This window comes from Passer montanus, unplaced genomic scaffold (genome assembly GCF_014805655.1).
Source record: "Passer montanus isolate IOZ18808 unplaced genomic scaffold, ASM1480565v1 scaffold18, whole genome shotgun sequence".
Taxonomy (NCBI): Eukaryota; Metazoa; Chordata; class Aves; order Passeriformes; family Passeridae; genus Passer; species Passer montanus.
In genome coordinates, this window is record NW_024365381.1 from 8205134 (window position 1) to 8217199 (window position 12066).

Sequence of the window (12066 nt, forward strand, 5' to 3'; positions counted from 1 at the left end):
GTGGGTTTCATGGAGCTGTGACAGGACTGGATGTGTCTAAGTTTATTTTTCATTCATATTTAGGAAGGCTGCTGAAGGCCTGGGCAAGGTTCTTTGACCAGTGGCTTTTTGGAGCTGTTCTCTCTCTTTGGTGAAAGAGGTCTGTGTGGTGGAAAATGCACCTGCCCAGTGCTCCTTAGGCTGTGGGAGGTCAGTGAGGCTGTTGTGTTGCCCAGGGCTGTGAGTGGAGATCACTCAATCCTACTGGTTATACTCAGCCGTCATACTTTGGAAGAGGAGAATTTTTAAAAAGATCAGATCTTGAAAAGGGAAAACTGCCTTCTTGGCAGTGTTGGTTATACTCACACAACACCCTTGAGAAGCCAAAGGCTGGGATCACAGCCCCAGCTATTCTTGCTGTGACCCATACATGAACTTTGAAAAGTGAAATCTTGCTCACAGAGTGGAAACTGCTGAGCTGATCACTGGGTGAGCTGGGTGGCCAGGAGAGGAGTCTGGTATGTCAGGAGTAGTTTTTGGGTGAGAGGGAATTGGGACTTGGTTGCATGACTGAAAGTTTTTAAAAAATGGAATTTGGGCAAAATTTCATTAATTAAATAAATGGAGAAAAATTCCAGATATACCTTTTCATAAATGAGCTCAAAACCAGCAGCTCCAAAATCTGCCTGATCATATGGTTAAGCCAGGCCAAAAGAAACTGCTATAGCCCAAGGTTTCTGTAGTGGTGTTATTGCTGACAAAACATTCAAACATTGCTTGGTTTGAAAATCAAGTTCTGTGTTCTTTACCTTCTGGGTTTTGAATTTCTAGGTATCCAGTTTTTTCTTTTTTGCAACTTTGACAGCAAAAATTTGTCCTATCCATAGAAAAGCTGTGAGTTGTCCTAACAACATAACCCAGGAGTTGTATCTTTACAAGATGTTCTTACAATTCAGAACTTTGAGCATTGTGTGTGGACAATCAGATGATGCCCTTTGTATTGGACAGGGATTGATTGAGTAATAGATTTTAAAGATCCTCACTATCACTGACTTTGTTTTGCTGCAGTTTGCACCTGCAGAATGAGACAAGGGGGTGTGTGAGGGGCTGTGTCACTTTGTGCATGGATGGAACTGTATTTCCATGAGCAGTGGTTGTAGCCATACCTGTCCTGAGTGTATTTTTGTGATGCTTCAGTGTTTCTGCTCTTTCTTATGTGCCCAGCTCTTTCCTCATTGACAGTGACTAAATGCCAGAGCTGAGGGGCTGTTGAGGGAGCCTCTATTATTAGTGTGATTGAAGCCTAGAATGACAGAGGCCTGCATAGCATAACACAGGTGTTTTTCATATTTGACAGGCATATATGAGCCCATTGCACGGTTCTTCATTGGTATGCATCCTTGATTAAATTTGCTGTTGGGGAGGTGAATTTAATGCCTTTGCAAATGGAGACCCAAACAGAAGCAGAGTGCAGCTCTGAGGGTTTTGTCAGTTCACATTGATTGCTAAGTCCTGGAATTGGAGCAATGCAGTCACTGAAAAATTAATCAATTAAAATGGAATATCATTTGGCTCCTAAACAAAATGGCAATGGCCTGATAGTCTCAAATCTTCACGGATGAATAGGCAGTGAGTTTTTCCACTATTAGAAAACAATGTTGCATACCTCAGGGCTGAATGCCTAGCAGAGAAGATGTCTGAGTGAAGAAGGGCTTATACGAAGGGACTCATTTTTGTAATAAATCATGGATTTATTACAAAATAATTTATATTAGTATATGCACCATCACTATTGTCACTACAGAAGGAATGTCTGTACAGTCTTTGGGAGTAGATCTCATAGCTTTAAACCTCCAAAATACAAGTTTACATTGTGAGCTGAAGGTCATTCTTGAAATTCGCTAAGAAACCAGGTCATGATTCAGCAGTGACATGAGGAGCTATATTAAGTCACTCTGCTAAATGTCACTTTGGTTGTTGGTTTACAGACAATTTGCATTTTCATCTTGGGCCTGTCTGACTCCCAAACAATATGTCCTGCCTAAAGTCTTTCTCTATGATGTTCAAAATTTAATGTGAGGAGGAGCTGTGTGTGGGGAGCATTGTGGTAAATTACTTGGCTTGTCAAGGTCAGAAGCTGTTCAGGTGTTATCTCCTGGGAAGACAAGGTCAGTGCAGGCTCTGGGGCTGTGGGCCAGTGTGGTACTGGGCCCAGCTGGCACAAAGGCAGGGAGGAGTGTGGCTCCTGGGGCCAGACTGCACCCGGCTCCATCTGCAGGATGTGCAGTGCTTCTCACCTGCCTGGTGCAGCTACCTGTGAGAGGTGTGACAGGGTCAGTAGGGTCAATTTGGAGCAGAATTGGTTTATATTTAAAATCATGACTGTTTGAGCAACACCTGCTAACAAAAACACATTAGAAAAAAATCTTTCCTTGTTGGAAGACAGGGAGAAATTCCCCCTCCTGCTGTGGGGCTGGCTTTGCCCCTGTGGAGATGTGAAATCTCCTGAGGTGTCCCTTTGTCTTCCTGGCTCAGCTGTGCATGTGCACACTATTTTTGTGGAGTGTGAATGTTGGCTAGTTGCAAAACCGCACTATTTTATGCTTAATCTTCTAATCTCAATTTAAAGAGATTTAATTCATCCTCATCTCTTGAGGATGAATGATTAAAGAGGTACTTCAGCTTCCTTTCTCTAGCCTTAGAAAAAGCCCTTACAGTGTGATCTTGAAGGCAAAGAAAATGAGCTGCAAGCTTAACATAATTAAATACTTTAATACTTTGGGTGAGTGGTGCCCACTTCTCAGTGCCAGCTGACCTCTGCTCATCTCTTAGGTAACCAGTTCACTGCTTACTGTGTTAGCAGCTTAGGAGGCCTAAAGTTGCCTTCTCCTTTTCTGTGAAAATATCTGTGGTGGCATCTGTCACTCCAGACAGTTGTGATTCACTGGGAGGAAAGGACTGAATGTAGGTCACTCGAGTTCAAAGGGAATAGATTAATACCTCAGCAGGCAGGCACATACACATGTTGTGCCTGTGCAGACAGCGTAGGTGGGGGAGTGGGCAGAGGGAGATGCAGTTTATGTGACTGATGATTTATGAAGACATGGACCACCCTCATTTGAGCTGTCTTGTTGGCTTTTTGGCTGTTACCAGGGGGCCATGGGGGCATCATCTTGATACAGAATGCTATATGTGAGTCTGTCTTGATGCAGGTGCTGTAGATCAGGGTTCAGGTAACACCCAAGTGGCCACTGAGTATCTAAGAATTAGAAGACAAATAACAGGATATTGTTCCTTTTTCTTCTTTGTTTTCCTACTTCAAAACCACTGGGAAATCAGAGGCATTCTTTGCACATTTAAATGTCTATGAAGACAGGGATATATTTCCAAAATAAAAAAATGCTTCTTAACATAGCACCTTTTTTACTCTGAAGGACCTCAAAACACACTTTTAAAGATTGTGTAGGTATGACCTTTAGCAGAGCAGTATTCCTGCCTACAGTAAGTAACCTGGATGGCTTTTGCTGAGTAGATTTCCTGTGTGATACTAAACAGATGTCTGAATGCAGACAGCTTCATGTCCGTGTGACCATCTTCTCTGTGCAAAACCTCCATACCCAGAGGCGCTGTGTCCCAGCTACCTGCTGGGATCTCTTTCTGACAGTGCTGCTGCTTTGATGTGGGTGCCAGCATGAGCAGCCTAGTCCCTTAGGTATTCAAAAAGCGTGCTGTCCTGTCTGTCTTCTCCCTGACACCAGATGTTGTCATGGATATTTATGGATACAGGGGAATGTGCTTGGAAAACAAGTGCTGTTTCAAGAACAGCAACCCTACAGACCTCACACTCCCTGCTTGTACTGGTAGTCAGCAGTTTTGAAATCTGTCCACTCACTATTTCTCATGGGGTTTTCTACATTGTTTTTCTCCTGGAGTGGAATACAACAGCATAAAGGTTCCTATGAGGAAAAGTGGCAGCATTCATGTCACAACAAAGTTTGCTGAATGGGGACCAATGGCATTATTCCAGGGTATGAGATAAAGACTGAACAAACATAGAAGCCAGATGTATGTGAGTGCTTTTTATACAAAATCAATGTATGTAAATATCATAAGTATATAAAACCAAAAAATTATATTGTACATTTGCATAATAGACATTTGTGTGCATTAGACTTCAAACTGAGGGAAGAAAGGCACCTTGGCAACTGCATTACCTCATCTGGGGTCTGAATTTCTGTGGTTCTGAGCAGCCTTATTTTGTCCAAGCTGTTTGGAAGAGACTGCCCTTAGGCATCTATCTTTGAAGCCCTTTTTGCTTCCATTGCTTTACTTTATTCAACACTCCTGGAAACAAAAGGCCAGAAGGATACCTTAGGGCATCATGTCCCCTCCCTCCAGCTATGGGCAATGTCTTCCTGCCTCTGGGCATCTGGGCCAGAGCACTGGTGAGGGTGTAATCCTTGTTAACTGCTGAAAGGCTCTTCAGGATTGAACAGCTGGGTCAAAGATGGACACACTTGATAGAAGTCATCTCCTTATGCTGTATGTTATATCTATATATACTATATCTGCCTTGGCCAGCAGCAGAGCAGGATAAAGAGTAATATTGTGCACCTGTCACATGAGAGGTTGTATAATAAATTCCAGATTCTCAGGTAATCATTCTCCAATGAATACACATCATGACTGTATTCAGAGGGGAATCCACATTGGCAGGGTGTGTGCATTGATTGTTGATCTAGGTGGACGTGAAGAGAGCTTAGTTGGTGTGGAAGCCAGTCACTGCATGTGGCAGTAACTTCTTTGCACACACTGTGATGCTGAGCTCGTGTAAGCAGCACAGCAGCAAGTATCCCATGCTCTTTGGGCTGCTGTTTGCAAAATGAGTGACACTGATGTGTGCTCTCGTGCTGGCACTTGTGCACTCTGTTACTTTTGGCCATCCTCCAGTTGTCAACCCATGCTGCATTGCATGTCCTTGAGGTCTGGGCAGAGTGATCCAGCCAGGCTTCCTGGAAGCATCTCTCCCCTCCCAAGGACATGCAGGATCTGGATGAAATATTGTGGGAAGGATGCTTCTCCACAGAGACACTAAAGAGATGGCTAAGTAGGATCATTAGACAGAGGCCACGTGGCTGCCTCAGAAGCCAGACTGTGAGTACTTACACAAGATAGCAAGGAGTTGGGAGTGTGGTGGGACAGACACAACCCTTCTGTGTGCTGAGAAGTTGGATGAGGGTATCAGAGAACCACTGCTCGTGATAGAAGCAGTAATTTAATTACTCAAGGGTTTTTTTTGCTGCTCCCCCTGTAAACTTCCCACACACAGTTTTGCTCTCTTGTGTTGCTTTCTTCCCTTAAACTGCCCAAAAGGCCAGCTGACAAACCGTGGCAAGTCTGCTTGAAGGTTAGTGACCAAACCTTGTCCATCAACACACTGTTGTGACCTGTAAGTCAGCAACATCCTGTTTCTGAATTCTTCACACCAACCACCCATGTCTGCTTGTGGCAGACATCATAGAAGCCTGTGATGTTCACACAATCCATGCTGTAGGCAATAACATGGAGTACATTGTGCCATCTTCTGTATCTCTTGGAGGAGGGTCTGAACGTTGCATCCAAAAATTGCTGGTTGTGGGGAGATCATTGCTATGGAAACCAAACACAGAAATGTAATTGTTTCTCCTTTCTTATCTTGTACAGAATTTCTATCTTTGCAGGTCAGATTCTTGAGGATACTTTCTTTGTCAACAACTCAGTGTCTGGCAAAACTGTGAGGGAAGAAGATAACAAAATAGAAAATATTTGGTGGAATGGCATGACTTTCTAGTCATGAGGCAGGCATAGAGATCTCAGGGCAAAACCAGAAGAGAATTGAGATGCAAGTCTTTCAGAGCTGTCAGAGAATTGCCTCTGCACGCACAGAAGGCAATAAACGCCCAGAGACTATAGGAAAGAATAAGGAGGTAGAGAGGCACTTTGGGCAAACATCAGTACTGGAAAGCAAACCCCAGCAGACAACCTTGGTTTCTCACTTTCACCATCCCATGGCAACTGCAGCTCTGTCACAGAGCCTTGAGTGTGGATGGATGGAATGTAGGAGAATAGAGATAGTGATGAAGGCAATTTCACCCCTAAGGAGTTACAGCTGCACTAATTACCAAGAATTAGGGACAGGCCTGTCCTTAATAGGCCACAGCTAGGTCCAATTAGGATGGGTATTATAAAAGAGTAGGTTGGCTGGTTGAGAGGTTAGTTAGAATTTGTTGGCTGTGCTGTGAGGAAGAAGGAGTCAGTGCTGCAAGGAGCTGCCTATAAGAAATCACAGAGAAGGTATGAAACTTTTGAGATAAGAGAACAACAGTGGAGAAGCCCTGTGAGCTGGTGACTGTGGACTCTTCTCAGAGGGTATTGGAAATAGCTCCTGCTGGGCATCTGCTGCTGGTCTGCAGCTTGGAACTGGCAGCACGCCTCAGGATTGCCCAGTGTTAATGGCAGTAGAAATTCTTTTGTGACCAGCTAAGTGCCATGGGAGCTGATCAAGTTGCTTTACTCTTTCCATTGTGTTACTCCAGTATGTGCAAGCTACAAATGAAACATTCAAATTGGTCTCTGGGCTCTGCTGTCAGCACTTGCACTTATCAAAGAACAGTGATGGTTCTATTTAATTGTAGTAATTTTTTTTTTTAAATTTCATAGTATAAGTTCCATAAGTGCATGGTTCCCAAACCACATTTAAAGTGCTTTACACAGTTTAACAAAGCATGAATAAAATAGGCCCTGTACTGTTAGGCACAGGCTTTTGTCTCTGAGGACTAGGAGCAGTCTTTTGGAGAAGTGTATGGATTTTTCATGAGACATAACAAAAGCCATGTGCACACTGGGATTCCTAGTGCAAACTGGAAATGCAACACACCCTCTAAAGCAAATGCTTTTGCCAACAGGCATTTAGCTCACGTGATCTTGCAGGTTCAGCCCATAGAGAGTAGCTTGCTGCCTTGGATTTTTTGGGAATTTCTGCAGCTCTCAGTCCTTGCCCTGTGATCTGTGCCAGTCGTAGCCCATCGTGTGCAGCGTGTGGGTTACAGAGCTGAGCAGCAGCAATCTCTGTAGCATCCCCAAGCACTGCTCTGCTTCCCAGCATCTCACTGTTGGTGCTTGTGCTGTGCTGGCTTGTCCTCTCCTGTGGTTCAGGTCACTGGACAGTGTGTGGAGCATGTGGAATGAGCCTACAGAGAAATGTCACACCATGCAGGCCCCATCAGCACCAGTGGGGTTTGCAGAGGTGAACCTTTGTCCTGAGGGATGGGGATTTGCACAGCCAGCAAGCTTGTATCTCAATATGATGGGTTGAATTTGGCATTAAACCGGTTCAGAGGAGAGAAATCTGCTGGAGGGTGTTGGACAGGCAGGGCTTGTTGCAAGGGAGGTGCTGGCAGGGTTGTGGGTCATGGCAGTGAAAGCGTGTGAGGCTTGGCAGAGGGGTAAATTGAAGGGGGGCCTCAAGAGGTTTGTTGAAGTTGTTACTCCCTGGCTTGCTTTGCGTCGTATTGGTCAATTAGACCTTCCTGGTCAGTCAGGTCTTCCATGGAAAGACACTTGATGGGGATGGCTTGCAATTGGTGCTTTTCACTTCTGTGGTTTGGCAGAGCTGAGGCAATTGTGAAAATGAGCTTAAAACAAAGGAGAAGCATGGCACCCCCTGCTCCATTTGTTGTACTGGCACTAAATGCTTGTAAGAAGTGCAGGAACTGCAAAGTGTATGTCCTGTCACATAAAACTGCTGCTGGACTAATTTCACAGTAACTGTAAAATGATTAATTGCACTTACCTTTGAGAGTTTTACATACTTTACTCTAATTAAGTAGTGGTTCCTCATGACTCCTGGAGTATGGTTATTCTTTTTGAATTTGGCCAAGCCTGCTGTTAAAAAGATGCACCTTGGGGTCCTGAATTCCCCGGCTCTGGTTTTAGTGGCTGTTAGCACGAGGTGGCAGCTGGTGTGCTTGTGTCTGATGGCAGACTATGACAATGCACAGAGATGAGTGGCACTGTCTCAATTATAGTCTTGCTGTTTCACAAGGAATCAGACCTAGAGGAATATCCCTGTGCTAGTCGAAAAATGAGGCTCTCAAGTTTTTGTAGACATGCATGGCATTAATTCTTTTACCTTAATCCCACGCTTACAAAGTTAATTTTGCTATTTAAATAGTTTCTGGTCTCTTGAACAATGTCAAAACACAAATCAGAACATGCTTTCAACAGCAGAAGAGCATCTTAGTCCATTCTGTCAGTGAAAGGGAAAAGTATGCGTGAAAATGAGAAATGGTGAAATAAGATTAGAAGGTTTACAATATTTCCTGAAATTTTCATATGTGAATTTTTTTGGAGGTCTCAGCAATGTTTGGGACAAAACTTAATTTGTGCAAACTGTTTGCTAATCCCTAGTCTAGACACTCACATTTCCAGTGCCTATTCATCTTTATCTCTGCTTTAATGTAGGGGGTGTGGTTTTTTTTTGGGTTGCCCTTTTTTCTTTTTTTTTTTTTTTTTTTTTTTTTTTTGAATCTATCAGAGAGTAGCAGTCATAAGGAGCTGGACTCTTCCACTGTGCTCTTCTGCTCCCCCAACTTGCACTTGTATTTCCAGCCCCAAGCATGGGGTGCAGGGTGTGTAACTACATCAAGGACCTAGGGGATTGAACTGTCCTGTTGGTATGGTAAAAGTCTTGACTCTGCATCCGCTGTACATAATGTGCCTTTAATACACTAAAGCTAATATCTGCTTATGTTGACTACTTCCTGAAGTGAGAGGTATTAAGGTGAGGAGACAGGAAAGAGGAGGGTAGACATTAGTCTGCCTTTCTGACGGGGTTTGGCAGGTTTTCATAGAGAACCTGTGCTGTCCCTGTCAAGTACCATTTGATTTCACAGCAATAAATGTCCTGTAGTGGAACATCTATGTTCTAGGAATATAATCTGATAAAGCAAGTCAGACCTTACATAAGCTCTATATTCACTTTGTCAGGCTAGTTCATAACTGTCTAGGCTGCACTCAGGATTGTGTTTGCTCTGCTTTTTTAATCTGACTTTTCTGTCGTGTGGTTTGTAATGAGCTGTAATGTCTAGGGCTTTTCTGAGGAGTTTCTACTGTGCTGTCTCTGCCATGTTTTGTGTCAGCACAGACCTGGTGAACTGTAAAGCTCTGCAGTGCCCTAATTGAGTTGCTTTTACTGTTTTCAGATATATTTTCTATGTGTTGAGATAATAATCCTGTTACCCAATGTGTCGGGCATTTTTTCTGGATTTCCTATGGATTTGACAAACTTACTGTGTTTGAATCCAAGGTATTTATGAAAATACTGAATAGTGCTGGATCTGGAACAAACCCCTAAGACCTGTTCTTATCCCTGTGCTCTGACAGTGAACAGCTAATAATTGTGCTCTGCCAGCAGCTTTCCAACCACTTTCACCCATTCTGCAGTAGTTTCACCCAGACTATTACTTTTCTAGCTTGCTAATGACAACATCTTAACAGCCCCTACCAAAAACATTATCAGTGTCATGATGCATCTGTCTCCTCCTTCTCCATACCCTTGAGCCTGATTATTCCATCACAGAAGAAAATTAGAGTGGTCTGACATGACTGGGTCTTGACAAATCTCAGTTAGCTCCAATTTATTACCTTGTTATCTTCTTGGTGCTCATAGATGGATGTTTAGTTACTTGTTGATTGTCTATCGATTAGCTGCTTTTCTGGAAGCTGAAGGCAGGCCCTCCTAGCTATCATCCTCTGAATCCTTCCTTTTCCCATTTGAAGAGAGCACAAAGAGATACTGTCTAAGATAAAACTGCAAGTGGGACTTAACTCTTAACTGACAATCATTTCCTAGTGCTCTTTTACCACTTTTTGAAGTATAAGTAATGTGAGAACCATAGTATCTAGAAGAATTACCCCTGAGAGTTCAAGTTTAAATAGGTCATGACTTCTATGGCAATAAAGGGCCTTCCTGTCCCTGCCCACTCCCTGGGACTGGGAGGAGTCTCCACAGGGTCTCCAGCTGATGCCCCAGTGATGCTGCAGCAGGGATGGTCTCCAGCTCCCAGTAGCCTTGTCCTGCCCAGCCAGGGGTCCTGTTAGGGTGGGCCCTCATCCTGTTCTTCCCCAGAGAGGTATGGGGATTCCTGGGGGTGGGGCTGCCCTGGTGCCCCTGCCCTGGTGCCCATTTCTGGCTGGGGTGTAGGACTGTCCCTGGCTGCCAGACCCTGCTCTCCACTATAGGGATGCCCAACCCTCACACTGTCCTGGAAAAAATGTCTCCTGAAGATATGTTGTCGTTTCCAGCATTTTCTAGTATGTTCCAGGCAACATAAACCAAAACCAACTGTTGCTTTTAGGGGACTTGGAGAGGCAAGAGATGAGTATTTAAAGGTGTGTGATAAGTTGGGCTTCTGCTTCAAATCAGCATTGTTTTCTAGGGCAAAAGGAAAAAGAGAAATGGAAGCTGAGTTCAGCAAAACTCCTTGTACGAATTAAGGAAAGAAAACATTTCAGTTTTTAGAGGTATGGAAGTAATTCTTTTCTCATCATACTGAAAATATAAATTCAAGGAAGATTCTAGGCAGCGGGCTGTGCAACCAGCCATAAAAGTAGCCAATATGTTCCTGTAACCCAGCACCATGCCCAGGTGATGTGGTGATGGCTGCAAGGGACAGAGGGGATGGCAGCAGCATCCCTGGAGAAGGGGTGGCAGAGCAGGACACTCTCTGCCTGGAGGAGCAGAGCAGAGGCAGATTCACCCACTGGACTGTGCCAATGTCTGTCCTACACAAGGGCAGATCCATAAACATTGGCTTGGTTGTGCAGTGGCTGAAGGAATTTCTCAGTGTTGAAAACAATAGCTTTTTTTTCCCCATGAAAGTGTTTGCCTCATTCTTGTATTGTGAGAAAGGGAAATCTGAGCATCAGGCTAACTTTGTCTGTATTAGACATAATTTCATGGGCCTCCTTCATTTTTTTTCGACTTAATTAATCTTCTCTCCAGATGCAATAGTCCTAACCTCTAATGTCTCTTCATACTCCAATAGTTTCCTTCCATACGCAGGTTTGACAGAGCTTGTGCTCTGGCCACAGCTGCTGGGCTGCCACTGATTCCATATAACTGCTCACGATGCTTTCAGTTTTCTCTGTCCCATTTGCAGTGCACTCAATTTGCCACATTTCCCATCTCGGCAGACTGAGTGCAGGGTTTCATTTGAGCTGTCCACAGGGATGCTCAGATTTGTAGCCTGAGTGGTCACGGTTCATTTGAAATCCATCAATGTACATGAGTAGTTCAATTTATTTTTTCTAACGTTCATTGTCTTGCCCTTCTTTATGCTGAATTTCATTTGCCATCATCTTATCTGACTGTTTGGTTCTCCTAGGGCTGTCTGCACTGAAGGGTAGCCCTTGTCAGAGAAAGTTGCAGAGATGAATGTTCTTCTAAGCGCTCTCCTGCTTAATGAGTTTGCTGTGCTGTTGGGTCTCTTGAATTCTTTCCCAGCCCGCTAGGATGGCTCAACCAACATGCTGTGTGATACTGAAGACCATTCTCTGGTCTCTTGCCCTCTGTAATTCCTAAAAGGAGACCTTTAGCAGAGGGAGGAAGTGATCAAGCCTAGTAGTAGAGAGCATCCAAATTATTTTACATAGAAGGATCTCAAGATCTGGAGATTACCCAGTGCTTTGAATGAGATGTGTAGGTGCAAGTATCTGCTTCTTGCAGCAGTTTTAGAGAGCTCTAGCATTCCCTACAAGGCTGGGAGTATTTTGTCTTCATGATTTAGTCTATCAAACCGCTACCACAGGAAATTTGTTAAACTACTTTTATAGTATAAACAGTCTTGATTGCTTTTTAAGCAAGTATTTTAGAGTTTGTAGGTTGTTTCCAAACAGAGTCAGGTACCCAAGAGCGGGCCAGAGCTGTGCCTGTCCGCTCTCCTGATGACCCTAGTGAATGCTTTTCAGGTGCTGATATTGGACTGCCTCTGTGGCCTAGGAAAGTTAGAGATAAATAAGGAGAGGAGAGGGACAGCCCTGGTCTTT

General features: G+C 43.9%; 1 protein-coding gene across 4 annotated transcripts in view; it reads left to right on the forward strand.

The window, feature by feature from the left end:
- Positions 1 to 12066, forward strand: part of GALNT16 (polypeptide N-acetylgalactosaminyltransferase 16) — a 74624-nt gene that overhangs the window by 24815 nt on the left and 37743 nt on the right. Inside the window, exon 1 of one of the 4 annotated variants that reach the window (XM_039704804.1) lies at positions 6245 to 6312. The exons of 2 other annotated variants lie outside the window; for them this stretch is intronic. The gene's annotated coding sequence lies outside the window, so the exon portion shown is untranslated. Of the gene's footprint in view, positions 1 to 6244; positions 6313 to 10457; positions 10543 to 12066 lie in introns of those variants that run through there. One more of the 4 variants, XM_039704805.1, reaches the window with a different exon arrangement.